This window comes from Coturnix japonica, chromosome 2, assembly GCF_054131305.1.
Source record: "Coturnix japonica strain WE chromosome 2, WE-NBRP24, whole genome shotgun sequence".
Taxonomy (NCBI): domain Eukaryota; kingdom Metazoa; phylum Chordata; class Aves; order Galliformes; family Phasianidae; genus Coturnix; species Coturnix japonica.
The window spans coordinates 9,384,377-9,408,729 of NC_140664.1; the positions used below are offsets into that span (position 1 = coordinate 9,384,377).

A 24,353-nucleotide genomic window follows, 5' to 3' on the forward strand; every position below is an offset into this window, starting at 1 on the left:
GGCTATATATCACACTGAACACCATTTTTTAATATTACTGAGGTGTTATAGTCATATAGTCATGAAAGTAAGATATTTAAAGAGAAGTTGATTATTTCTCAAAGAAATGTTCCCTTGACCTCCACTTGTCCTTGGGTTTCTTTTAGTTTCTTCTGCAGGCTGTGCCATATCCCAGTACTTCAATCTAACTGTGACTTCATAATGACATCAAGAGCAGGCTTCACAGGTCATAACGACCTCCGTTCCTGTTGGGCATCCTGCCACTTGGGTGTTAGACTTGGACTTAGCCCACATTTAATAGCCCCTCCTAGATCACACCCTGACTGGACTGGGGAAAATATGGACTCCTGCAGTGGTAAGTGTCTCTTTACCTCAAAACTACCTTCATCTCAATTTAGCATTAACTATTTTTATAAATTAAGAGATAACTGAATTTACATATAACTGCATACCTGAGATACAGTCTCCTTCATCTGTTCGGTAGCCACCTAAATATGGAGCTCAGACAGTGCTGGTGTTAGTACTTAAACACACAAGCAAAGCAACAACAAAACAAGTGGGAAAAAATATATATATGAGAAGTGTGTTGAATAGTAAAAGTTACATCACACAAGAGAAGCACTGGTAAATTCTGTTAATGAAAGCATGTAATGTATACCAGTTCTCAACACTACATCTGAAATTCACACTAGTATCAACAGATAGATATCAACCCCCTTTGATCCCAGGGTTTTTTTACATGGGGAAATGGTTCATCAACTCAGTGGCTGTCTCGTCAGGGAGCAACCTGACATAAGAACTGTGGGCAAGGGGATAAAGGAGTCCAGGTGCGAATCCAGGAATGATCCATCTTGACAGTGTAGATGCATGGAGAAATGTTGGGTGATTAAGTTTATTGGTTATACTTAAAGCAGTTTGGGCTTGGAGGTAACATAGAAGAGACCCAAAGCTAACAGGCTGAATGAAACTGTGAGACTGCTGAGAAAATTTGCAGTGAAGAGCTCTGGCAAGTAAGCACGTGTTGTCTCACATCAATAACCCCAGCACCACTTCCTCCTTGCCTGCCACAACTAAACCAAAATGAGCGTGGGATCTGCTTTTCATAGAAGTGTGCTTTTCTTTCTGGCTCATATTTCCTATCCATACCATACAAAGGTACAGTGCAAAGACCCCACCACAGCACACACCTCCATTTGTGCACAGATGAGGCAGAAGGGGTTTGTTTCACACGAGAGAGTTAGAACTGACCTTGTAGTATCACCTGAAACCACTGTGAGTTTAATAAAGGAGGCAGATACTGTTCCTCTTTTGACATCCTGTGTGTGCATCATGCTCCCCAGCAGCAGTCTGTGGCTACAGAGCTCACCTACATTCAGTCCTTGGCCCTCCCACATCTGATATGTACATACCTTCACGCCAAGTGAAGTTCAAGTCAGTAAAAACAATGAAGATTTTCTTGCAAAAAAATGTTCAGACTGTAGCCAGGATTCTATTAATAGCCATCTTTCCACTTAACCAGTAATAAATAGCAAGAATGAATAGAAAAAGTAAATATTTGATGAAGCCAAAGGCCTATAGGTCCTGTAGTATGGATGTGCCATGCTTTGCATGCTGATGCTGTTGCTGTGTAATTATCCAGCAGTGTATGCTTAAGGTCCACATTTTGAACTGTGAACTCAGCCTTAGCCATTTTAGTGCCCGCAAATCTTATTCATGTATATTCACAAATAAAAAAGGAAGTGCAAAAATGTGACTTGTGTGTCTTTAGACAAATGCATTCAATCAGACTGTTGCCTATTATTAAAAATCCCAAATCACCAGAAATTTCCATTAAAAAAAACCCTCCACCAACCAACCAACCAACCAAAGCCCTGACAGCATGGGAATCGGATTCTCTAAGCTCTTGAAACTGTTAGGTGTAAAGTATAATACACAGCATCTCTTGACATCCCACACATCACTCTCTCTTTCTAAAGACTATCTAATATGCAATCTTCAACACTTTGTTTTCTTTACTATCTGCAGCCTCTGCTCTAAGGATGCTTTGTGGAAATTTGCTCAGCTTGCGGTAAAGAATTGCATAAGTTGATAAAAGCTAAAAATAACTCAGCAGACAGCTGTCCATTGCGTTGGCTTTAAGATGAGTCATGGAAAAACCAAGGAGTATTGTCAGCATACAAGTTATATGGCTTTCTACTTCATTTGGATATGCCTTGAAATGTGTGAAATCATCTCAGGAAAGCATTCATTGAGTGTATTGATATTGCTGTGAATCTTTCAAACTGTTTGGGGTCACAGGCTTTCTTTTAGGAATTAGTTGTTCTGTAACCTGCAGGAACAGAAAAGGAAATAAAGAAAATAAAAATCAAACTCTTGAATTCACCACATCCCATAGTGAGGCACTTTGAGGGTGAAACTTTAAATATACTAAGTTTTTAGGATGGAATTTTGTTCTTACTTGTAAATTTTTTAATTTTTTTTAATTTTTTAAGTTTTTGTTTGTTTGTTTGCTTGTTTGGTTTTTTTTTTTTGTAAATAAATAAGGCCAGGAAGTCAGTACAGCAGTACAGAAAGAAATCTGTTCAGAAAACTGTTTTCAGAAAACAATTATTTATGGTTCATTTCCAAATTGAAATCTGTGTTAAGTGTGATTCTACAAGCAGTTGCTCTCAGCCTTGTACTTTTGATGTGTACAATGTGTACATTCTGCAGTCTTATAAGTGTCTCCAATCACAGTAGCTTGATGAGGGCACAGATATGTTGGAGAATATGAATAAAATTCAAAAGGATCTTGTTGAAGTATGTAAGGTGCTATTTCAAGGAAGTAGTGCTGAGTTTGCATTTTGGAGCCATACCTCAGAAACAGTCTCTGCCAAACATACAGATCTATGAAAAAAAACTGGTTTTATCAAGAAAGGCTGTGCAACTCGTTGGTTTGTTTAAGGCAAATTGCAATCTAGAGAGACAAACACTGGAATTTTTTGAGGGGGATCTCTGTGGCAGGAAATGTAAGGGTAAGAAGAAATGAAAGGCCTGAAGAACAAAACTAAACCATTATTTCACAGATTCTACCAAAATAGAAAAACCAGGAAAGCCCCATCTCAGAGCCTCCAAAATCAACTTTTCACTAAATATATGTAAACAGTATGCTGACCATAGCACACTGTAATCTAGGACAAGCCTCCATCAGGCTGAAGCAGTGGTTTCCTAAAGAGCTGAGCTGAGTTATTGGTTTCTCACAACAGAAAGGAAGAAATAATGTGGTGGCCTTCCATTTCTGGTCTTACCCCTGTACTGTCTATGATGTTCAATGACATCATAGTGGACTGAACCAGCAGAAAGCTGCTGGGATATTTTGAAGCTAAATAGTTAGTTACAGGCTGATGATGTTGGTTTGGTGAGTGCCAAATCAATGAGTAGAATTCTGGAGAGTCTTTGCTTACATATAGAGAATATCTCATTCCAGCTTGCAAGATAACCAGAGGAAAAATGCAAAAATAGAGGGAAACTGCTAAGAAAGTTAATGCTGTTATAAAATAATGTAAGGGGAAGGAAGAAAAAAGAAGATGGGGAGTAAGTTGGACAGGAAGATGGAAATATTCTCCTAATTAGAGGTTCTTTGTTGCACTGCCTTAACTGCATGGTCATAGCTTGGCAACCATTCAGACTTCAGGAGGCATTGTGCAAGCTTCTGATAGGAGGGGTTTCCTTTGATGAGCTGGCCATTGTGGCTTTACAAGAAATTTTACAGTACTTCCTCTCACCCATTACAAACCACAGTTTTCTGAATGAATTTTCTCCTCTTCTGTTTTTAACAGTTTAACTCTTAACCTTTCTGACTCATGTTTTCTATTCTAGTGCAGCATGTAACCCAAGGTGAAAACAGGGACAGCCTACACAAGGCTACACATTGTGTGGAACAGTGTTTTTGCTGAAAAGCAGTTTGCAGGTCTGGTAGTGTGGTATGAGCAAAAAAAAAGCCTCCAGACTCACTTGCAAGTCAAATGAAGAAAGTCAGGCAACTACTGAACCTGTTGGTGATTCATCTGTATTCTCCAGTTTGTACTGATTGCTAAAATGTAGATGTGTAGTGTGGGCAACAGGCACAAAATGATAAAATTAGGGAAATGACTCACAAATAGTGCAATGATTTGTTTGGCAGTGGAAAGAGGATCAAGTAGTTAATACAAAAGTCAGATGGACAAAGCTACATACATAGGTGACATAAAAATAAATGTATTGCATTAGATAAAATGACCTAAGTAAGGATAGAAAGGGAGTATTTAAAGTGTAGTCCATTTCAGGGTCACTGTAGAGAAATCTGATATTAGACTGGAAAGTAAAGAATTAAGGCCACGGTGTCTTGGCGAGAGTTGTGAAAGGATAGGATTGTGAAAGGCCTTTGAGTCTTTACTTGTGCAATCATCATAAAAGTCACAGTTTGTGAATGCTGGCTTTTCCCTTCCTTCAAACCTATGTCCAAAAGGGTACTAAATGGAGATAGTATTTCTTCTTATGTAACCATGATTTTGGACAGTGCTAAGAGTCCTGAGCAATGTCTGAAGGGATGGCACGTTCCCAAGGCTCTCAAAGGAAGTGTTACAACCCAGCAAGCTCCCCTGGAGAGTACACTGAAGACAATAATGTTCCAAGTGGCTTACTGCTAAAATCAATATGTGGCAGAAAAGCTAAGGGGATGTGTGCTTCCCTAAATTAGGGGATGAAGTCAGAGCTGTTTCTCCAAAAGCGAAAAAGATAAGTCTGTGACTTCTCTAACTTCTGTCCTGAAAGACTGATACAGCTCTGTGACGACCTAGGCTCCTCGGACAAATAAGTGTTTGGTAGAAATAGAGATGCATTTATATAAAGTATGGTGGGAAAATCAAGACTTTTAAGTGAAGTCTAGCCCAGGAGCCTGGTGGATGGAGCTGGCCAGTAGCAGGCTGTTCTTTCTGCTGAAACATGTCCTGCTGCTCTGAGAACAGGATTACAGCTTTGAGTCTCTGTATTTAAAATGTCACGCAGAATGGAAAGATAGCATAAAATCTCACCTACAAAACTTTCATCTGAACTGACTTGCCTGTCATCTGTGTGTGATGATTCATTCAGTGCTTGCAAAGTACACACTTTGGGATGTTCAAGTTGTGAGGCTCATAAAAATTACTGCTGTCTAAATTTCATAGTTATAGGACTGGATGTCTGCAGTAACTTCACTGTCATGGGAAGGAAGGTGAGGAAAGAGGCATATTTTAAAAAAATGGTTAGAATACACCAACATCTGTCAAAAAAATCAAATATCTCAACACATTTTGATTTCCTGTCTTAGAATTTTTTCAGGCTCCATTTATGTTACAATTTTTGGCTTTTGTTCTGTTTCTCTTCCCTATTTGAGCACTGTCATTTGTGAACAAAGCACAGTGATGCTGCACCTTTCTACTGTCAAAATAAAAAAAGAATGTTTATCCTCTTCTGGGTTGTATTCTGCACTGGAGAACATGGTCTATAAAGTGGAGACACATATTAGCACATGAAATCCTTCACCTATTATTGCAGTTTTAACTTTGAACAGTTCTGTGTGCACTTTAGATGCTGAAAGATAAATATCTTTAAAAAAAAAAAAAAAAAAAAAAAAGGAAAAAGAAAAGGAAAGAGAAATCCTGAAAAAGAAGGCATCTTTTCACCCAGTTTATCATTTGATTTCTGAATCATAGCTTGTCAGAAACTAACAAAAAAAGGCTACTGTTGTATTGTCTGCACAGTGTTTTTCATCTAGGACCCTCAAAGCTCTTCACCTATCAGCCTTCAGCCAGCAAAGAAAGTCTAGATGGCCACGTTGTGCTCTGCCACTACTTTAATGCTTCTGTAAAATCCATTGGAAGTAAGTTGCTGGTGAGTAGAAGAGAAGGGAAGGGACGGCACAGGACAAGAAATCAGTATTATTTAATTGCCATTATCATCTGTAATATGGTCTGGAGATGTGTCAAACAGCACTATCTTAGGCAGTGCTGGAAAGATAATCTCTGCTCCAAATTTTCCAACAAGTAAGTGGTACAGATGTGCTTGGCCCCCTGTGTCCCAGAGGAATTAACAGTAGACTTTGTACCTGTAAATCCTCATGTTGCACCAAAAGCAAAAAAACCTCCATGTTATTAATTTCATTGCATGAAAATCTGACATTAGTTTATGTGTGAGCTGAAAAGTCCCTTGTAAATAACATTTACACTGTAAGGCCATACGGGGGAAAGTAGTGCATAATACAGCTTGGTCACTCTTTGTTACTTGGCTCCATAGTGGTAGACTGTTCCACAATTTTTATTTTTATTTTTTTCATTTTTTTTTCATTTTTTTTTTTTTTTCAATTAAAAAAACACACAATTAAACAAATAATTAGCCAGGCAATTATGCAGGGCAAGAAGACTGTAATAGTGGAGCACTGGAACAGGTTGCCTGGAGAGATGGGGATGCCTTGTCCTTGAAGACATTCAAGGTCAGCATGGACAGGATTCTGAGCAGTCTGATCTAGCTATAGGTGTCCCTGCTTATTGCAGAGGAGTTGGATCAGATGTCCCTTAAAGGCCCTTACAATTCAAAAGACTCTGTGATTCTATAGTCATCCTGCTGGGCTAGAAGGAAAAACATTTTACCCTGTAATGTTTCCCCACTGGCCTTAATATGGTTGCTCCTGCCTTGTAGAATTCAATATGAGACAAGACTTGGTCCCTGTGATTTGAATCAAAGTGAAAACGAAGGGATCTAAATGGAATGTATTGCCTGGATACTCCCAGTGGATAAGACAGAAAATGCAGATTCTGCTTTTCATTCAAGTTGCAGCATAGTAATCAAGCAGATTCTACTTAGACTCAAGATGTCAGACTGGATCCCAAAAGATTCAAAGGCTGCCATTGGCTACAAACCCTTTGAGGACTCTTGCAGTCAAGAAGAAGTTAAAGTTTTGCTTCTGTAAATCAGATGAGGTCCTGAAAGAGTGTGAGCTAACTTAATTTGCATACAGCTGGCAAATACTCATCTGTAGCATCATGGTGTGCATTCTAGCAATGCCTGGTTTAACAAAGATTTCTGGCTGCTTTACCCAGCCTTTTTTTAGTGCAAACACAACTTGGGAAGCACTTTGCAGTGACTAGAGGACTTTCGTAACACAGAAGAAGGGTTCTGAACCTTGTGTTCTCTTGCTGCTCCTTTTTCCTTCTCAGTTTCTCTGAATGCTGCTACAGCACAACCAAGGGATGTGCGTTCAAACACCACTTCAAGACAAGAACTTTAGAGGAACTGCACAGTATTGCAGAACGGGAAACAGAAGTCCAAAAGGGCAGAAGAAAGGCAATTCTAAAGCTGCAAAATCCAGCTATTATAATGCAGAAGTTAGGAGAAAACAGTAGAGAAAGGAGTGAGGAAAGCTAGAAGTTTCTCTTCTAAAGCCACTGTGGCTTAATTGAAAGCATTAATAATTGTAAAACTTGGAACCTGTGCTGCTGTCAACAAGTGTCTTTTTGCTACAGGCACAATGCAAAAAGTGAGAAGATAAGGCTTTGAGACACATGCCTGGCAAAGCAAGGGAAAATGAAACTCCTCCACTATGCATTTTAGGACAGGAAAATTGTATACCACCATAATAATAATAATTATTGCTATTTGGATAGATAACATTTGATTGGGTCTTTTTTTCCCTTTGTTTTGTAATCCTGCAAGAGTTCTTGCATGATCTGACAAGTGTTACCAAAATTTTGTCATGTTAAACAGTGAGATTTCAAGATTCCATTTTTTATTTTAGTTTTGCTTGTCTTTGCTTGGACTGTGTTTGGTTTCCCAGGTGATTTTCTTAGTGTGTCAGGATTTGTTGGCTACTTTGGAAAAGTCAATTGATGAGGATGACTTCTGACTATTTTCTCTCCACCACTTCACCTGTGCCAACAAAGTTGCTTTGGAGGTGACACAATAGCATGTAAATAGCCACTGAAAGTAAAAGCTGCTGAATAACATTTAGTGGTTGATTAAATTTTCCTTTTTCTCAGGAGCACTTAATATCAGCTGCCAGCAAATGAAAGACCCTGTCACCTCTTTCTACAACTCCACTTCCAGCATGTGGAGCTATCATCCTTTCTTTGTATGTTTTGGTGCTCAGCTGATATTTGGCTAAGCCAGCTCAACCTGTGAAACATTCAGAAAAGTATTATTTTTGTAGTACTTTGCAGCTTCGTGAGTTGAATTGCTTAAGGAAAGTGTCTGGTGATCATTAGGTCTGGCTCCCTCTGAAAGGGAGAGGGATTTGTGTGAGGAAAGAGCAAAATCTGCAGCATACAGCTCCACTCTATGCTTGAAAGGGAGTACTTCTCCTTCTGTGCATGAATAAAATGGGGAATGGTGTTTTCTTCCTCATAGAGTTGTTGTGTGACAACATTAAAGACCACCAGACTACAGTGGTGAGGGGGAAGTGGATGCAGGTTTTTGCCTTGAGTGTCCCTCATTAATCATTAATGAAGACTTCATTATAACCTTCAGCATTTTTCAGTAGTTTCCTTTAAATGCTCATCCTGGAAAGTTTATTACTCACTTATGATAAGTGGAAAAGTGTGACTGCAAATCCTGTTGTCTGAATCCATCTATTAAGGTTTAACACCCATAATTACCCATAACTTGTGGTGTTGAATTATTTTTTCTTTCCAATCTGATCTCTGTTTCTGTGCATTTTGATTCAGAATTTCTCCTCTGTGAGTCCAAGTTGAAACCATTTGGTTGTGAGTCTTTTTGCCAATTCTTCCAGGGCTTCTGCTGGTTGTAGACTGATGGCTTATTGAAAAGCAAGCTAGACTAAAGCATTTGCACATGGTTCTGCCAGTGACGAGATCAGCAGGACGCCCTGCAGGAAATGGTGGAGCTTCTTTATTCTAAGTAAGGTTGGAAAACTTCTCCAAAAATCAGGCAAGCTGCAGTCTGAGATGCATCTGAAATGCTAATTAGTGAACCTGTGACAATAGTTCAGCTCCATTATCAACTCTGATCTGATGGCTAAAGCATGGGCCCTCCTGATTATGATGCAATAAGCATTTGGAAGGATGAAATGAGTTTAAATCACCAAATTTTGTGGTTGATACACCAAGCTATCTCTTCTGCAGGGTGACTGCAACTGTATGAACAGATTCCAGCTCTTTGTTTTGCAAAGGGATGTTTTATGAACTTATCTAGAGCTGGGTGAGCTGCTGTGCCTGATCACACCATGACGTGCATGTCCTGGAGAGCATGTCTGCTTTTGGACACTCATTTGGATGATGGGTACCGCTTCACAAGGCCTTTGAGTTGCACAGAGAATGCCATAGAGCAGGGCTGGGTGCACTCTCTTTGAGGATCTTGCAGCAGATACTTGAACCCTCCTTTAAGAAGCATTGCCAGCTCTTGATTTTGGGAGCTCTTCTCTTTGCATACCATGTAAAATAACATGCCTGAGTATTTAGGCATATTGAAAGTTTCTGTGAAGGACTGTTTCTGTGACAAGAAAAGGGGAAGGCATGTCTTGAATTGTCTCCTACAGCGCAGCACCTGTTATACCTCACTCTCTGGAAAAGTAGCTGGTGAAATCCTGCAGAACTGAGCTCTGTTTCATGGCTGGTTGGCTGAGTCATGGCACGGGCCTAAGAGGAACTGCATTACTAAGAAAGCAGTAAATCAGCTGTGAAAGAAACCCTATGGTTGAAAGTTGGCCTATGTTCTTCCCGCTACAGACAATAGGTCAATGTGTCATCTAAGATACCCTGTTACCACAAACCTCTGAGCTTCCCACAAGGTCACTGGGAAGTAAGGAAATCCTACCAGTCCCTGTTATCAACGAGGAACCGACATCTCAGCTTCCAATGAAGCAAAACACACACATTTTAACAGCTATCTGCTAGTTTATTTATGCTGGTAAATACCCTGAAATATATTCTTCCCACATCCAGGATATTGTATCATAAGCTCTTCCTTCCTCACAGCCTTCAAGTCTGTAACCAATGATAGGGCTGAGCTCAAGGCAGTGGGGTCACAGTGGAGGTGAAATGAACAGGAGCAAAGTGGCAGATGTTTGGTTGGAAAAGAGCAAATTTACAACTTTGGAACTACTGTCACTGTTATGTGTAATTGATCAATAGATTCCAAACCTCTAAAGCCTTATTTTATTATTTATTTTATTTTATTTTATTTTATTTTTTTTTTAATTTTTTTTTAATCTATTGAGCTTTTACCTGGAGAAATGCCATCATTGGAGTGCTTAGCATCCCTGTCATCTATCAGTCATTTCTGATGTCTATGCTATTCAATATCTTGGTGAAGAGTTGTCTGACACTTAGCTCTGCAGCATATACTAAGAGCTCTTAGTAAATGCTGCAGAGCTAAGTGTGATGCTGCACTCACACTCCAGTGAGTCCTGAACACTCACTGTTCTACGCATGTGTGCACAGGGCATGAATGAAATCGACAGCTATACTCTGTGTATGAAGTTATTCAGAATACCAGTCTCTAGTGTACAGCTGCCAGTTCCAAGGGCTCACTGTCAGATAATTCGTACCCAGCTCACAATACATCACACTGTGCCAAAAAATCAGAGTACTCCAAGCCTTCCTGCTGATGCATACTTGGCTTTCTGCTTGCTCACGTTACACAACACATCACTGAAACAAAGACAGAGCAAACTGACTAACGTGTTGAAGAAACTGGCAGAAGTACAAGTGTAGGTCAAAGTCACCTATCTCCCACCTTCTCCAGAAAGGAGGAGTGGAGTGTGGGAAAGAGCAAAACCATTCTTCTTCCTTTTCAAGGTTTTAATTCTTTTGCTGGAACACAGCCAGTAAAGAAGTTTGTGGCATTCAGTGTACAGCTTACAGGTGTGTGCATTTGCGTGAGCAAGTGGAACAGAGGGAAATGACTCTCTCAGCAGGGGTGACTAAAGAACATGACTCTTGTTTAATAGAACACATCCAACACTTCTGGTGCATGATTTCGTTATGCACACATCAAGTTACTGCCTTTGTTGATCCAATGTTTAGCTCCACTGAACAACTTGCTTTTAAGCAGGCATTGTTGGTTTTGGTTGGCTTTCTATTCTTTAGGATAGCAGCCAGGGAAGTAGAAAATTCAGTCAAAACTAGACTGGCCTTCTAGAATTTATATGAAGAAAACCAGTTCTGTTACATGTAGGCTGCCTAAATGTAACTCTCTATGATGAGTTTTATATTCAGGTATTTTTCAGACTTGAAAATCTCCTTCCACCTCCCTTAACATGGAAGCCATTATGATTTTTTACACAGGCCATAATGTTGTAGCTGTTATTTCACTACAAATTCTTGTTTTCTTCTGAACTACCTCTCTCTTTTGCAAAGTCTTACACTGTGATGAGATGGTTCTTGTTTTTAGTTACATTGGGATTGCTTTTATGGTCTCATTATATATACTGCAAAGGCAGAAGAGGAAAGAAGAATACAGGGATGTTATGAATTTAGCATTCTTATTTTGATGAGATCTATGTCCTTTCCAACCTCCTCTGTTCTTCTTGGGAGAGACCAGGAGCCAAGACATGCCTCTTTCATAGCAGAAAATGGTTATCTTATGAAGTTGCAGTCAATTTCAGCCATTTTTTTGGCAGAACTGCCTCCCCTACTTCAACATAGTACCAACCAGCCCATACAAGCCTTTCCATGCCCAGGTCTAGTGATAACAAATCCATGGGAATAGTAATCTCAAATTTAAATGTAGGATCTATTTCTAATATTTTTCTCCTGGAATCTGCATGTAGTCTATAAGGTAAAACTCTCAGGGTGGAGAGTGGGAAATTGAGGTGAAGGGGAGAAATGATTTCTCCAAACATTGTGCAACAAAAGTATTTGCCTGGCAATTATGTGACAGGGCATCACCAAAATCACCAGAAGCTCTGCTACTGACTCCAGCAAGCAGTACTGTCCTTCTTCTAACATGTGGTTATCTTGCTTCATAGAGAGCATCCAAAAAAGCAGAACAGCAAAAATATATTTTTACCCAATGGACATATCCAAACCTCAGAAGATAAGGGAAGAGTATACATAGGGAAGAGTCCTGGTCTTGTGAGCAAGACAGGAGTCTCTGACTCAGGAAATAGACTGAATTTTCTGTTCTTACATAAGCTTCTGATATGAACACGTGCTGTTGTCTTACATTCTGTTATTTTTGCTTCTCTATATAGGTAACAGAATTGTTGCACTCTTAGTATTGTTTCCCAAATAGAGCTGTCTTGAAACTCTCTGATGCTTTGCTTTTCAAATTCTTTACATTCCTGGGCCAGCAGTAGCCGGCTCATGTAGAAATTAGAATCCTTGATGGACTTTTTTGTAAATATTGCTCAATGATAAATAAAATATATATAATTTTAACTTTTTATGATCAATGTTTATAAACAGAGCTGATAGCAATAGGACTTTGTTTTATGATGTACTGGTTTAAATAAAAGTCACTACTACAGCTCTTCAGTTGCTGCACTCAGTTCACTTTTTAATAATTCAATTTCTGTCTTTGTGAAACTCTTGGAAGAACCTGACTTGTGAGTACTTCAGAAAATGTCACTCTCATTTGTTATCTGTGAAAGTCTGGATACTCTTTGTGCTTTCCACTTTCTTTGGGAGACAGAAATACTTTCTAATGAGCAGATCTTAGAGATCTCACCCTTAGCAAAGCCAGAAAACTTCAAGCCTGAGAAATGGCATGAAAATGGTATGAACTGATACAAAAACAATGTAAATTATTGTAAATTGGTAATAGTACGTATGAAACTAGCAACCTAAATTTGAAGTGTTTCCAAGCCTTTTGTGTATCTCTATTCCCAGACATAATTTAAGACCAGGATCTCAGACCTTCCCTTGTTGATCTGTTTGTTGTTTATCTGTTTTTTCTCTGTAAACAAACCAGTTTTTACCATGTGATTTGGAGACCCCGATAACTAGGATCTCTGTACTCCCATGGACTTGATATCTATAAAGACAACTTGAGGACTCATCCTTCATCCACTGAGAGAGAGAGCAAAAGCTGTTCTGACCACATAAAGGTTAAGGCTGGAGAGATTCCAGCCAGTAGGTGTAATACTATAAGGGAAATACTTTTGTTAGAAGAATCAGATCCAAGTATTTATCTTGCTATCAGCTTTGATGAATGAAGTACATTGAGCTTTCTACACAGTATTGTTTCCAATGGATGTGAAAGGTTACCTTTTTCAAGTTTCCTGCTCTCTTTTTTGTTATATATTAAACTTTCCTCTCTTTTATGTTGTTATTCATGCATGCCTTTACTGTGAGAGAAAGATGGGATAGTCCAGATACAAAGATACCATTCCTTTTATTCCTCATCATCTACTCTTCATCCCTCTCCAAGATTTGGAACATGATGACTCAAAGTTAAACCATTTTCAGAATGTTGCCTCCCATATCTATGGAACTTTTAGAGTACTTCACTCCAGAGTCCAGTGTTTTCTCTATTTCTCCACACTGGCTACATACATCTTGACTCAAATCTGGTCCACGTTTCTTGCTCCTCCTAATTTTAAAGATCACCTCTTTCTTTCTTTTTTTTTTTTTTTTCTTTTTTTTTTTTTTTTTCCCCTCACAGGATCACAGAATCACACAGAATGACCCAGGTTGGAAGGGACCTCAAGGATCATGTAATTCCAACCCCCCTGCCTAGCAGGGCCACCAAACATACACCTAAATTCCCACATTCCCACCTACCACAATTCTAATAGGTATCAATAGCCTCAATTGAACTCATTTTTGATGAATTTGAGCCTGACTAAAATCCTTTTGGAGATAATGGAAATATGTCTATAGTATTTAGCAGACCGTGTGGATCAGACACATTGGAACTGACTGAAACTTTCAAGGAAGGGGAGTTTCTTTTCCATTCTTCCTTTCCTCTATTCTTTCCTTCCTCCTCCCTCCCTCCCTCCTTCCCTTCCCTTCCATCCATCCATCCATCCATCCATCCATCCATCCATCCATCCATCCATCCATCCATCCATCCATCTCTTTAATGGCCTATTTTATTTAAATAAACATTTGATGTTTTGAATGCTCATCTGTAATAGATGAGAATAAACTTTAAATTTCTATTCTGACCTATAGTCAGTAAGGCCTTGAGCCTGTACTTTTCACATAATGGGTAGATTACACTTCTGAAATGCTGTGGGTGATCTACTGTTTTCCTATGTGTAAAAAAAAAAAAAAAAAAAAAATTATTTCTCCTCCATTTCAGGACATAGCAGAAAAACTTACAAAAGCATACATATTTGCATGGCCTAAGCAAAATCTTTTGCCCATAGCTGTGATCTTTCTTTGGTGCCAAAGTTTCGTAGTATAAGGCACAAGTGACAGCACTGGTGACAAACCAGAAGATACTATTTAAGAATGAATTTCTTCTTCATTGTCAGAGAGCAAAGACACCAAAAGATTCTTCTGCAAGTCCAATTGTAATTATTTCCAATGATGACATGATTTTTCAGAGTCAAGAGAAAATTTGCATTTGCCCTCCACCAGTTTTAACTACATGTGCAGGTGCATCTCTGCAATATAATCAACTTAGCAGTTTCAATAACACCCTGTATCCAAGCATTCAAACAAGCACTGAAATGCAGATGCCAGGGCAGTGACAACCCTTCTCAGCCTTCCTGAGAATACTGTACTCAGTTCTGGACTCCCCAGTGGAGGGCTACAAAGATGATAAAGGGCCTGGAGCATCTCCCCTGTGAGGAATGGCTGGGTGACCTGGGTCTGTTCAAAATTGAGAAAAGATGACTTAGAGGTGATCTTTTTAATGTTTACAAATATCTTAAGTGTGGGAGTCAAAGGGACATGGCCAACCTCTTCCCAGCAGTCTGTGGGGACTGGACAAAGGGAAATGGCCATAAACTGCAGCATAGAAAGTTCTGCACCAATATGTGAAAGAACTACTTCACAGTGAGGGTGATGGAGCACTAAAACAGGCTGCCCAGGGAGGTTGTGGATTCTCCTTGTCTGGAGATATTCAAGACCCACCAGGACACCTACCTATGCAGTAGGTACTTGATGATCTCTGGAAGTCCTTTCCTACCCCTTCAATTCTGTGATTCCGTGTTTCCTACGGTTCATATCTGGCACCACATCACTGCTCTTTGCCATTACAGTAGGGAAAATTTCTGTCATGATAGAACATATATATGTGACCTCTCCAAATGTCACAAACAACAAACATTAACATTTTTTTTCTTGAGCAATGTCAGACTCATCGTTCTTCAACACAATGAATCTGACATTAAGAAGTAAGTTTTAAATCCCAAATGATATTCCATCTGCTCTTTTACAAAGATCACTTACTGCAGGTGAGTGGGCAGATAAAATGTATTGTAGGTGGTAATCGTGTTTGATTTTTCCTTTTGCTGAGGAAACCGTGCCAGGAGATTTAATTTTAGCATTTCATACTTTCTTGAGCTTATAATTCATTTGAAAGAACTGTGATAGATACACATATGCTAGAATATTAGCTAGGAATTTCCATCTGATTCTCCAGTCTATACCTTCTTTTTCCACAGTAACATACATGAATTGGATGTTGCCTTCTCTGTCTCAGTTGATACTTGATATTGGTTTAGTTTCAGCCTTACAGAACTTTTGGCTTCTTTCGTTCTTGTTCTTTGGATATTGTAGAGTACTAAAAAGGAGGGGCATTGGCATTTTTGTGGGTCCTTTCTTGATTTCAGGATTTTATTGAATTTCAGTTTTATTTCATTATTACCCATGTATAATTTTACCTTACTAAGAACCACCCCCCCTCCCACCCCCTCCCCCGGGCACATGCTATGTTCAATACAAATTGCTTTCTGCAGGTAGACGAGGGTTACCAAGGAGGGGGGAGGGGATAGGCATCTATTCATACTCATCAAAGCCAGAATTAAAGGTGGGGAGAAGTCCACCACAATTCCCATGTCTTTCAACTAAGTCTTGTAAGAATTCAGGCTTAGGACAAGAGTTGTTTCTCCCTCCAAATGGGATATGTCTCAGTGATGACACCTACTGTACACCTCCAGATTTGCTGAAATTTGGGTGAAAATATTATTTCTCAGCAGTGTGCTGAGAGGGTGTAACTGGGTCACAGGGGGGAGGGAGACTTGTGGGTCATGATCCATAGCAGCACTGTCCAAGGAGGACCTGAACAAACCTGTCCCACCAGCAATTGATGGAGAGAGGAAAGTAGGAAGAAGAGGATGAAGTCTGCCCTACTGCTCTTCCTGGGGCAACCCAGCCTTGAACTATACACCCAGAGTTGCAAACTGGTTCTACATACCAGTTCTACCAGTGACACAGTTCTTTGCATCATGGAAGCAGATGAGCTATGCTGGTTTACACTCAAGGTCACATCTCCAGAATAAATCTCTGAAGCATGAGAGGCTGTTTATCTCTTGTTTATCTTATGCATCAGGTGAGTGGTGGCCTCAGCATCAGAGCAAACACCGATTGCTGCTGTTGTCATGTAGCTTCCCACAGACAAATCTGAGAAAATAAATCCTATTTCATGTGAACTGGGAAGACATAGAGAGAATATTTGCCTCCTTGAACCCTGGTTCCTTTGGGACACTGTGCAATTTAACTTTCTGCATGCGTATAAGCAGCCTTTAAAAAAAAATCCTCATGGGCTGGAGCACCCCTGGGTTAATTTATAGCGAATAGGGAGAAATTGATTATAGCAATCAACTTAAAATAATACCGCTCCAACAGAGATGTCGTGCTGTGTACTTATCTCCTCACCCCAAACCACATCACATACATTTCGATGTGTGTCGGAAGTAAGAATAGTTTTAAACGGCAACATTTACATAGGTTGGTACATCTAAGGTCTTTAGACATGATTCTCACGCTAGTTGTATTGGTGAAACACAACAGTATCTGAACAACAACGATGGGATTGGTGTGGTGCTAAAGGGAGGAGAATTAGGCCATTAGATCTTGATCACTCACATTATGTAAAAGTTTATATTTGCTTCTTAGTGACAGGAAACTGAATGTATAGATACTTCTGAGGTTCAGGAAGTAGAAAGCTCAGAAGTAGCATCAGAAAATATACACAGGAAGGAGGACTGCAGTGGGTTCAAAGTCTGTTGGTAGAAAACAGAACTTCTTTTATTTTTTTACCACTGTTTTTACTAAATGAGTTGTTGGGGGAGGAGCATGGGACACAGTGGGGGAAGGGACACCATCCTCCTTAAGTCTCTTGTTTTTCATAATTTAAAACAAGGGGATCTCGTTGTCATGCTGACTGATTTTCCAGTGCCGTAGACGTCAATCTCTGTCAAGACTCATCATTTTGTCCCTGCTATCTGGGGATTCTGAGAAAATCATTACTGGAAAAAAGTATTAATGCAAGAAACAGAAAAGCCAACCTGTGGACTTTTTATGTAGCACTTACAGACTCTTAAAATCATTCGTCACTGATTAAGAAAATGGCCTATTTTTCCACAAGAAGAAAACAATACAGAAAAGAAGAAACACTGTACTGTGGTCGAATAGATACTAATTCATTAAGCCAGTATTTTCAGATGTTTCCTTCATGCTATGCTAAAAACTATTCTTTAGGGTGGTGTTGTTTAGGCATACTATAAACTCCAAGTTGATTTTTTGTTGCTTAAAAAATTTTTCATGACATGCCACTGGATATTTACAGATACTTGAGAGGTCTAGAAACAGCAAGAAGGCAGAACAGCTTAAAAAAAATATGAGCATTGTATATCTGGGTAAAAACTTCACTAGTCTGAGCAGATTAAATTGGGTGGGATTTTCCCCTGTTAAGTCTGACTTTCAGACATTGTACTGCATAATAAATGCTTACGCAGTACCTACAGCAATGTGTTCTGATCTTGCTATGAACATGTAACCATCGGTGTGATAAAATAATATAGATTTTCTTTAAAGTCCTACAATAGAATTTAATAGATAAGTTTATCTCTGCTGTGGAGCTTAATGAGCAAACCCGTAAAATGTGGTGATGTTACAGTTCTCTAATACAGTCCCTTAGAGTTTATGTCATTTTTAACTGTCAACGTTTTATTTCTTGTTTTAACTATTAATTTAACTGTAGCTAAATTCTAGTGAAATTCCCTGTATGGCAGATTATTTGACATTTCAGCACTAACATAAAAAGATTTGCAGGGAAATTCACTGAAGTACAGGATCAGTTTCAGTGCAGTTCAGCCAACAAAACTATGAGTTTCAAAACTACCACTGAGTTAAGTGCAGCCAATAGTTTACCCTGTTTTGATATCTGAGTGCTTAATTTCTTTGAATATGAAACCCTAGAGAAGCTTTGTAAATGTGACCCCATGCAAATCAAAATCTAAGAATGTTTTCATTACATTCTGTGAACTGAAACTGCTGAGTTTCACATCTCTCTAGATTTTCAGCTACTAAGCCAGGGGAATTTTCATGTTCAGGTAATTAAGAAAGCTCAATATTTTAAACTTTAGAATTGATTTTTTTATTGCTATGTGTTCTATTCTGAACCAGTTTTCAAACCCTCAAACTTGGATTAATTTGACACTGATTTTAGAAAAAGAATAAGTGAGGGGGAGAGGGGTGGTTCTTAGAATGGAAATGTCCCCAAAACACTGTGTAGCATTACCAGAATGTTTTGAGAAACCCTTCTGTAGTGTTTTGTCTTCAGTGGGCATTTCATTTGACTTAGACTCGTAGAATCATAGAATGGTTTTGGTTGGAAGGGACCTTTAAGGTCACATAGTTCTACCCCCCTGCTATAGGCAGGGACACCTCCCTCTAGACCAAGTTGCTCAAAGCCCCATCCAGCCTGGCCTTGAATGCTTCCAAGGAGGGGGCATCTGCAGCCTCACTGTGAACACAACATGTTCCAGTGTCTCGCCACCCTCACAGCAAAGAATTTCTTCCCATTATCTAGGCTAAATATACACTCTTACAATTTAAATCTATTGCCCCTTGTCCTGTCACTACGTGCCTTTATAAAAGTCCCTTCCCAGCTTTCCTGTAGTCTCTATCTTTTAATGTCACACCGAGGAGTGTTCGCATGAGTCATTTTAGGCATTTAATTATATTATTTGATATATTAATTCTGTTATTTTTGAGGAGCACAGAGTATACATACAGTTTGAGTATACCTTTTTAAATTACCCAGATTATGGCAAGGCAATTCTCCTGGGGCCTCATCTGCTGTCCACAACTCACAAGCCCATTTCCCATCAAATTGCTATTTTCACTGGAATCCTTAGCCACTGGGCATGACCATTAAGATGTCACTAAGGGCAAGACAAATTTCTGTTTGCAATCTGAGTAGTTTTGATAGAAACTTGGAAATGCTGGTGCAGTCTAGGAATTCTAGTGTGTTAGTATTTATTTTTCTTTTAAATAAGGGTAAAAACAGAACAACAGACATAGGAAAATTGTCCCTTAAGTACCACTTGAAACATTTATAAATCCTTAAAACTTTTGTTGGAGGGAACCCTGAACACTATCTGTCCAACTTGCTGCTTGAAGAACTGACACCAGCACCAGTGCAGGTCAGGTGAGGCTTTGCAGATAGAAGAATCATATGGTCAGGGATGATTAAGAAATACAGTTTGAGTTTGTTGTACTTCAGTTTTCTTTTCCTGGGTAGACTTTACCTTTACCTTTACCTGAAACTTTCTCACCAATGGAAAGATTCAGTTCAGCAAGAATGAGCATTATAAATGGGGAATTTTAAACTGTTGATTCCACATGCGGCAGAACAAACCTGTCCCTTATAGATTTTATTCTTCATAGTCTATTTTGTTTCCTAATAGTCTTTTTCTGCAAAATTCTATACAACATTGACTAGACTTAAAGGACAGTGATACTAAATGACAGTGCCTCTTCAATATTAAAATCTTTAGAAACACCAGTCCTAACACATTTTAACTAATGAACTACAAGACCTAAGGAACAAGTGGTGTTCCCAGGGGTTGGTGCTGGGTCTGGTCTTGTTCAACATCTTCATCGATGACCTGGATGAAGGGATAAAGTTCACCCTTAACAAGTCTGCTGATGATAGAAAGGTGGGAGGAGTGGCTGACACACCAGAAGGCTGTGCTGAAATTCAATGAGACTTGGACAGCCTGGAGAGTTGGGCAGAGAGGAAGCTGATAACAAGTGTAGGGTCCTCTGTCCAGGGAGAAATAACTACATGCATCAGTACAGTTTAGGAGCTGTCCTGTTGAAGAGGAGCTCTGTGGAGAAGGACCTGGGTGTTCCATTAGACAACAGGTTGGCTGTGAGCCAGCAGTGTGCCCTTGTAGCCGAGAAGGCAAGTGGTATCCAGGAGTGCATTAAAATGAGCGTGGCCAGTAGGTAGAGGGAGGTGATCCTTCCCCTCTACTCTGCCCCGGTAAGGCCACACCTGGTGTACCGTGTCCATTTCTGGTCTCCTCAGCTCAAAAAAGACAGGCAACATCTAGAGATAGATCAGCAGAAGGTTATAAAGAGGATGAGAGGCCTGGAGCACCTCTTGAATAAGGAAAGGCTGAGAGACCTGGGGCTGTTCAGCCTGAAGAAGAGAAGCCTGGAAGGGGGACCTCGTAACTGTTGATAAGTATATAAAGTATGAAATTCAGATCAACGGAGGTGGACTCTTTTCAATGGTGTGAAGCAATAGAACAAAGGACAATGGGCAGAAACTGGAACATAGGAAGTTCCAGACTAATGAAAGAAATAACTTCTTTATAGTGCAAATGACAGAGCACAGACTGCCCAGAGAGGTTGTGGAGTCTCTTTCTCTGGAGATATTGAAGATCTGGATGCCCACCTGTGTGAGCGGCTGTAGAGAACCTGCTTTAGCAAGGAGTTGGACTCTCTAGAGGTCCCTTCCAACCTCTACAATTCCATGATTCTGTGATTCTGCAGACAGCAAATGGGAGTGGGAGCAATGCAGGAAAATCAGTTGAAGTAACAGATTGAAAGACAGCAAACAGTTGAGGAGAAGGAAGTTCTAATTCCTATCCATCTACTTTTATCTGATTGCCAAAACTGTTAGCTATTCTGATAGATAGTTAAGATGGGAAACTTCCTCAGACGAAAGCTCTTCTGAAGCAAGCAGGATCTTGTTGAGCCCAATAGCACAAGTTCACCTTCCTTTCTACACATACCTGCTGCCTTGACTGTGGTGTCCCACAGTTTCCCATGAGAAGTGTTTCAGATCCTTGTCTTATAATCTGAGAAGTGAAACCCCCATCACCTGACCCACATACTTTTTGTGAGATCTGTTGTTCACGTTGAGAAATAAGGGCAAGAGGAGCATATGATGACATTCTGTTGTGGTATGTGAGCACTAGAACAATACTCACTATTCTTTGCTTCCCTTCCTCAGTCTTCCCTTTCATGACATATTAGTCATCAAATCATGACTGAGAAAAATTTCCGTGTAGTGGTATTTCAAACATCTAGTACCAAGGGAAATGAAAATATATCCAGTTAATATCACTTTCAAACACACACTGCAACTTGTCAAATACCTCTCTACCTCTTTCTCTTTAGTTTTGGCCAAGGTGCAAACAAGTGAGCACAAGACTGCCAGCAAAAGTACTGACACAATTGTCACATTTCATAGATGAATAATGTAGAAAATAATTGTTTGATTACATAAATTAATTACTAGTTATAGATCTTTGAAATCATACACTAATATATTCTTGTAATTAAGTAAGGCTAGGATGATGTCCATGATGAAATGTTTATCTTTCAGATAAAGAGTTGCAAAGAGTAGAAAAGCAATAGCACTGGAAGAACTTGTGTGCAGTTTTCCATTGGTGTAATTGGCTGAGAGATATAAGAGCAGTCAGAAATGAGACTGATGGAGAGCACTGCCACTCTGCATTCAGCTAACACTTCTACCCATGCTGCAAAGCACTGATGTGCTACGCTAGAAGCTGTTGCTTCTCACTGTTATGTTGAAATGCAAGTTGCCTTGCCTCTTTAGTAGCATCACCACACAGCTGAGTTTGCAAAAGCATCCATGATGTTTCAGTAAGGATAGCTCAGGCTGCAGCCCTGACTTCTAGAGGAAAAATCAAGGAGCAGAGGGCAACAATCACCCAAGGACCCGCAGGAAGCCTAAGCCTATAGATATTTCATGTTCCTTTACTTAGGTCACTTATTAAGTACTCAGTATGGTTATTTGGCATCTGAGAGAGAAAGCTGAATACTGCTTGCCCTAGAGGGATGTAATGGAGATAAGATTCAGAACAGTGAGGACTGTGTAATTGCTTAAGTATCTAGAAAACACCTTTGGAAGTAGGAATGTCATACTGAAACTTGTACCTTGATCCAGATTCTCAGTCAGCTTCCTCTCTTACTACCTTCCCTAATAACCAGTTTTACTCCAAGTACAACACATTCAACACATTCCTTCCAGTGCAAGTCAGATGCAGTGCACTGTGAATAAAGCATGACTTCAGCCTTGTGCGATTTATTTTTCTCTACTAACAGGCTGACTTTGAGTCTTGTACTACTTGGGTGAAGAATGCACTACTCACACACAGCTGTCTGATGGACTTGTGCATGGCAGCCATCTTTTTCCTCTGCCACAAAAGCACACAAGGGGGAAATCCACTTAGAATTACAGTGAACTGGAGGTCTGAAATACATGCTCATTTCCAGAAAATATACTCTAGATGGAAATATCTTGAAGAGATGGAGCATCATTTCTTCACCTGTGAGAATGAACAGGAGAAAACAATGTTGGAAGCAGCAAATGTAATTTCAGATAGAATCTGAGTTCACCTTGTTGAAGTTTTTACATGCAATACTGTTCTCTTACTGAAAGATACACTGAAAGCATTAGATGCTTATAGCTTTAATACATTTGTCTACACCATCTGGTTTCAGCATGCCTTAAATGCGGCATGTGGTAGGGATGAAAATGCTAGTAGATATAAGATCTTGGAAGACTAATTTTTGTGTGAGAGAAACTGCAAGAGCTGAATGTCAGTGGAGCAGAAGCTGTAGAAGCAGCAGCACAGGTGACCACCCTGTCTTCAGCCTGGCCAATACATCCACAGAATAATTGTAGAGCAGCTTAAATTAACTTTTCTGCTAGTCAAGCTTCTCGGAAGCTTTTAAAACTATTGACACCATTGTAGCTTTCTTGAGCAGTAAATTACTTTGAGGCTCAGCATGTGAATGAGTATGTTCTGATCTTCATGTGCAGTCCATTACTCTGTTGGCAAGTGACTTTTACTCCCCCAGAACCCATCTCCTACTCAGCACAGTATGGCTCCATGTTGGACCAGGCCACTGGTCTGTGTATTGTCACACCCAACAGAGGTATGGGGACTCTCACAGGTTTTTCAGCACATGTATGAGCATGTTGAGTATTTCAGATAATTTCTAATTAAAAATTGGTGCCTGTGGGTATCACTAGGAATTTGGAGGACAAATCCTAGCTGCGTTTGTGTCGATTTGCATAACAATGCTTACAAGAGCCTTGGGCTGTAATTTTGCTTTTCAAAATCTGCGTTCCCCATTCCTTCCACAATTACATGGAAACCTATTTTCCTCTCTGTTTCTTTGTGGTCCTGCCACCCTGTGAAGTGATTACAATTCCCTCTTGGCTTGAAGAGCTCTGGAGAGTTGTTGAAATCAATAGCTCTGAGCATCACCAGTGACAGCCTTGTTGTTGGGGAGACAACACTGTGTTCTGTTGCTTATGCACAAGGAAAGGGAAGAAAGATAAAGGAACTTCTGGTGAGAACTGACAGAAGCCTGTGGGCACACTGCAGAGGGAAAGGGTGTTGTTCTCTTGGCTCATCCATGCCCTTGAGCACGAAATGCCATTTCATGTGCAGCTCTGTGAAGCTCTGTATTTTTTCCCTTCCACATGGGAGGGACTGTTGCCCTTCTGACCTTGACAAGGCACAGGAAGGCACTGGGGCTAAGGGTCTGACTATCACATCTTCCTCTCCTCCTGTTTTTTTGGTTTTTGTTGTTGTTGTTGTTCTGGCACCCAGACAAATGGCAAAAGACTGTAAAGCACCCACTAAGTTACTGCCTTTGGTGTTAGGAATCAGTATTAAGGTAGATTTGGCAGATATCCAGGGACCCACAGGGATCATTGAGTTCAACTCCCAGCTCCGCATGGGACTACCTAAATGTTAAACCACATGTCTAAGAGCATTTCCCAAAGGCATCTGGAACTCTAGCAGGCTTGATACCAAGACCACTTTAGGGGACTCTGCTCCAGTGCCTGACCAGCCTTACAGTAAAGAACCTTTTCCTGATATCCTTGGAATGGCAGATAATGAATAAAAAGAGACTGGCTGGTCCATACTCAGAGCTTACTCTCAC

The 24,353-nt window shown here is 39.9% G+C and overlaps 1 long non-coding RNA gene across 1 annotated transcript in view; it reads left to right on the plus strand.

The window, feature by feature from the left end:
* The first annotated feature begins 152 nt into the window (after nt 1–152).
* LOC107310520 (uncharacterized) overlaps nt 153–24,353 on the plus strand; it is a 32,846-nt gene continuing 8,645 nt past the window's right edge. The window contains exon 1 of the long non-coding RNA XR_014943691.1: nt 153–355. This is a non-coding gene — a long non-coding RNA (uncharacterized LOC107310520). The remainder of the gene's footprint in view (nt 356–24,353) is intronic.